Here is a 5926-nt window from a genome sequence, read left to right on the forward strand (position 1 = left end):
TTTCTAAAATATCTCATGGCAAGTTCAGTGTTGAAGGACATTTTTATTTTAGTTTACTTCTATAAATATGTATTGATTACCCACCAAGTATTAGTTGGGGAGCTAGACACAAGGGGTATGAAGATTGGTAAGCAAACATTTTCAGAGTAAGCCAATCGGGGAAACACATATAAATGTATCAGGCCAGTGTGATGTTGTAAGGTCACAATATGGTACAGATAAACCTAAACATTATACAAATACAGATACAGGATAAGGACTGAGGTATAAGAGATACCTATTATAAAAAATGACAGCTATGCTCAGTCTTGAACCAACAGTCTACAACTAAGCAAAATAAAATAGTAATGAACCTTTTTTCTTTTGGTTATTTGGATAAGTTTATCTCTAAAATTATAAAGTAGTACAGAAACATAGGCTACCCCATTTTTATTTAAAATCTATTATAATTATGGATAATAGACAATTCTTATATTCTGTGCTGTGTGCTATGGTTTAACTGCTCTGTCATGTCCAACTCTTTGCGATCCCATGGACTGCAGCCTACCAGGCTCCTCTGTCCATGGGATTCTCCAGGCAAGAATACTGGAGTGAGTAGCCATTCTCTTTTCCAGGGGATCTTCCTGACCCAGGGATTGAACCCAGGTCTCCTGCATTGCAGGCGGATTCTTTGCCATCTGAGCCACCAGGGAAGCCCAATACTGGAGTGGGTAACCTATTTCTTCTCCAAGGGAACTTCCTAGCCAAAGAATTGAACCAGTGTCTCCTGCATTGCCAGAGGATTCTTTATCAGCTGAGCTACCCAGGATGCCCTATATTCTGCAGTTTAGGCTCAAATTTCTAATTTCCTGACATAAAAATTCTCAATTCTTTAATCTGCTTCACACTATAACCTATATATTCAGGAGTAACTAAGAATCTAATGTTGTACTTAAATATATTTCCTTTAAAAGCTTCCTTCTTGGTTTCTTAGTGAGAGATTAATCAACCTCAGGTCTCACATGTTTAAAGCGTCCCATCAATAGGAAATCACAAAAATGAACATATAGCATACCATAGATAATGAGGCTACCAAAACAAGCATTTGTTGAAATCTTTTGTCACTGTTGGAAAAAAATTTCCCATGAGTTTCTTACATTTCTGCACATCTTATGAAAAAAGCCATGGCTGTTTTTGTTCTGAACTATTTTTAAAAGATGTTTGTCAAGCAAACAGCCTTAGAAATAGCATAGCATCTCCTTCTTGAGGAAAGAGAGGCATACTTGTCATCCATTATAAAACTTATACATTCCTGAAGTTCAGGATCACTTTCTTGTAATGGTTAGGTATCACATGGTCTGATTTGTGTTGCCTTCTGGAAATTGGGGCTTCAATTCAGTTCACTTAGGGAACCAGTAAAAAAAGCTGATACACCTACTATTGCTATGTGAAAAATAAACTGTCCTTCCTCACTGATGCAGGAATCTAGAGTCTCCTAAAAGCATCTATGAATCTATGGCAGGCTTTTATATGTCAGCATGCAAGCAAGGAAACATCTTAGATTTTTCAGCACTTTTTGTTTTTTTATAACATTGGTAATAAGGATGGGATGCTTATAGAGACATGGATTTCCTTCTGGAAAAGGAATAATGAAGACCTCACAGGTCCGTTAATGGGATTCAAAAAGTCTCTGGGAATCATTAGTAAATGACACAGTCAAGTGGACAATAAATGATCCTCCAGTTTTTTGCCCGTTAATGCAGAGGAATTGAGGTCACCCCAGCCTACGTAACAGGAAATAGGTAAACACAGTTATCAAAATGCTTCTCTGTTGTGAATTTTCCTCCAGGTGGAAGCACTGCCTTGCCAATCACATGTCCAGATTCTGTTATGTAGCACCGCTGCTGCTGCTGCTGCTGCTGCTGCTAAGTCGCTTCAGTCGTGTCCGACTCTGTGCTACCCCACAGATGGCAGCCCACCAGGCTCCCCCATCCCTGGGATTCTCCAGGCAAGAGTACTGGAGTGGGTTGCCATTTCCTTCTCCATATGTAGCACTAGTTACAACTTATTACTCAGACTTGTCCTGGGTAAGCAGACAGTTTCTGTCTACTTCAGACAACAGTTAGAGGGATACACACAATGTGTGCGTCCAGTCCCAGAGAAGGGCAATGCCAAAGCGTTCAAACTACCACATAAGTGCACTCATTTCACATGCCAGCAAAGTAATACTCTAAACTCTCCAAGCAAGGCTTCAACAACACGTGAACCGAGAACCTTCAGATGTTCAAGCTGGATATAGAAAAGTCTGAGGAACCAGAGATCAAATTGTCAACATCTGCTGGATCATAGAAAAAGCAAGAGAATTCCAGAAAAAACATCTCCTTCTGTGTCACTGCCTATACTAAAGCCTTTGACTGTGTGGATCACAACACACTGTCAAAAATTCTTCAAGAGATGGGAATACCAGACCACCTTACCTGCCTCCTGAGAAACCTGTATGTAGGTCAAGAAGAAACTGTTGGAACTGGACATGGATCAACAGACTGGTTCCAAATTGGGAAAGGAGTACATCAAGGCTATATATTGTAACCCTGCTTATTTAACTTACATGCAGAGTACATCATGCAAAATGACAGGCTGGCTGAAGCACAAGCTGGAATAAAGATTGCCGGGAGAAATATCAACAACCTCAGGTATACAGATGACACTATACTTATGGCAGAAAGTGAAGAGGAACTAAAGAGTCTCTTGATGAAAGTTAAAGAGGAGAGTGAAAAAGCTCACTTAAAACTCAAACAAAAATTTAAGAAACGAAGATCATGGCATCTGGACCCATCACTTCATGGCAAATAGATGGGAAGCAATGGAAACAGTGACAGACTTTATTTTCTTGGGTTCCAAAATCACTGCAGATGGTGACTGCAGCCGTGAAATTAGAAGATATTTGCTTCTTGGGAGGAACGTTATGACCAATCTATACAGCATTTTAAAAAGCAGAGACATTACTTTGCCGTCAAAGGTACGTCTAATCCAAGCTATGGTTTTTCCAGTAGTCACGTATGGATGTGAGAGTTGGACTATAAAGAAAGCTGAGCACCGAAGAATTGAAGCTTTTGAATTGCGGTGTTGGAGAAGACTTTTGAGAGTCCCTTGGACTGCAAGGATATCAAACCAGTCCATCCTAAAGGAAATCAGTCCTGACTATTCATTGGAAGGACTGATGCTGAAGCTCCAATACTTTGGCCACCTAATGTGAAGAGCTGACTCATTAGAAAAGACCCTGATGTTGGAAAATATTGAAGCAGAAGGAGAAGGGGATGACACAGGATGATGTTTGAATGGCATCATCAATTCAATGGACATGAGTTTGAGCAAGCTCTGGGAGACGGTGACGGACAGGGAGGCCTGGCATGTCCCTGGGGTCGCAGAGAATCAAACATGACTGAGCAACTAAACGACAACAACACATATAATGGAGTGTGAAAGGGAGAACCCCATTACTAGAAATCAGGTAAATCATTGGAACTTTGACTGGTTCATATGGGAAAGAAGGCAGCACAGGGCACATTTCCTTTTAAAGAATAATGACAAGTAGTAGGCTGTCTTATGGCCAAACCTCTCCTTTATTCTATCATGCCAAGCTTAGATCCCCTTGGAAGAGACAGTAAAATCTCTCAGCTTTTTACAGTGGGTTCTGTCAGCTCTAAAGGAGCTTTAGCTCTCTTGGGAAGATTTTTCTGAGATAGAAAACTCCTATGGAGAACCAGAGATGAGGCTTTGCCTCATAGCGAGCTTTTGCTATGCTGTGCTTAGTCATTCAGTCATAACCAACTCTTTGTGACCCCATGGACTTGGCCTGGCAGGCTCCTCTGTCCATGGGAATTCTCTAGGCAAGAAAACTGGAATGGGTTGCCATGCCCTCCTCCAGGGGGTCTTCCAAACTCAGGGATCAAACCTAGGTCTCCCACATTGCAAGTGGAATCTTTACCAGCTGACTTACCAGGGAAGCCCCATGTGAGCTCTTAATCGTCCTGAATTGAGTTTAGAATTCTGATAGTCTTGACCCACTAGAGAATGAGAAAAACACCCAAAGAAATCGAGATAAATTCTTGAGATCTCACCACTGTATTGGAAAACGTTCCCAGCCCTGATGGTTGACATCATCAAGGACATCATCTAGACAATGGGGCAGCTAATGTCCTGAAATTAAGGTGGATTCCTTAAAGATGGTCACCACTGTGTAGCCAGACTGAGTCAGCCAGAAGTTGCAAACCCAAGGCCCTAGCAAAAAAAAGCAATGTGGCTATGTTTTCTGAGTCCAGGAATCCCAAGGTTTGAAACAGATGGTGTTAGCCATGACGACCTTGCTCCTCAATATAGATTACTGGATGGGCCAAAATTTGTTCAAAGTTCATTTGGTTATTTCATGAGCCACCGCCATGTTATTTGAAAGTACAAATAAAGCCTCTTTTCCTAATCCCTGATTCCTCTCTCTTCCTCTCCCTTGGCTTACAATTTAAAGAAAATTATGAGCAGAGACTAAGGCATCCCTTTTTCTAACAAGGTTCAAAGGACATGCATCCACCAGAGTATACTGGAGTATTTCAGGAAGAAGGAATCAAACTTTTACGGGCATGTTGGACATGGATGCCCACGTTGTACTCCCACCTGGATCTACAGAACACTCAGATTCAGCAAGTTGGGTTTAAGATTCACAGTGAGAAAAACAAGATAATGCAGTCTTGTGGAGAAAGATCTTTGGGCCAATTAAATGTACCATTTTGTTGTTTCTATATCTGATGGTATAGCAGGAATTAATGTGTTATATGCTCATATTTTATCATCCATTAAGTGCCTGAAAGTATTATCACAACTAGGACAGGCCACATGTAGAGAAGCGCTAATGGAACATGTAAATCACTTTCCAATCTTCTGCCTGCTTCTTCCCAGAAACAGTATAAAACCCCTTGAGGAGAAAAGGAAATCACAGCTCTGCATATATAGCCTTTAAGACAACACAAGTGAGAAGAAATGCAGAATCTTAATGCAACATCCCTGGTTGGCCGGTGGAAAAAGACTAGAACTGAAAGCTCAGAATGGATTACCGAATGCTCATGTAACTGAACCCACTGCACAGAGGAAACACTTGCTGTATTATCATGGACTGTGTCAGTGACTTCTGGGGACAAAGACCATTCACATTCATGTGTCATGGCCACCAATACACAACTGAGAGTGTGCATGCATGTCCAGCCTTCAGTTGTGTCCAACTCTTTGTGAGCCCTTGAACTGTAGTTCATGGAAGAACTAAAGAGCCTCTTGATGAAAGTGAAAGAGGAGAGTGAAAAAGTTGGCTTAACGCTCAACATTCAGAAAACTAAGATCATGGCATCCAGTCCCATCACTTCACAGCAGATAGATGGGAAAACAGTGGAAACAGTGGCTGACTTTATGTTTTTGGGCTCCAAAATCACTGCAGATGGCGACTGCAGCAATGAAATTAAAAGACGCTTACTCCTTGGAAGGAAAGTTATGACCTACCTAGATAGCATATTCAAAAGCAGAAACATTACTTTGCCAATAAAGGTCCATCTAGTCAAGGCTATGGTTTCATGTATGGATGTGAGAGTTGAACTATAAAGAAAGCTGAGTGCCGAAGAATTGATGCTTTTGAACTATGGTGTTGGAGAAGACTCTTGAGAGTCCCTGGGACTGCAAGGAAATCCAACCAGTCCATCCTAAAGGAGCTCAGGCCCGGGTGTTCACTGGAAGGACTGATGTTGAGGCTGAAACTCCAATACTCTGGCCACCTGATGTGAAGAACTGACTCATTGGAAAAGACCCTGATGCTGGGAAAGATTCAGGGCAGGAGGAGAAGGGGACGACAAATGACGAGATGGCTGGATGGCATTATCGACTCGATGGACATGGGTTTGGATGGACTCCA

The sequence above is a fragment of the Ovis aries genome, chromosome 8 (assembly GCF_016772045.2).
Source record: "Ovis aries strain OAR_USU_Benz2616 breed Rambouillet chromosome 8, ARS-UI_Ramb_v3.0, whole genome shotgun sequence".
NCBI classification, from domain to species: domain Eukaryota; kingdom Metazoa; phylum Chordata; class Mammalia; order Artiodactyla; family Bovidae; genus Ovis; species Ovis aries.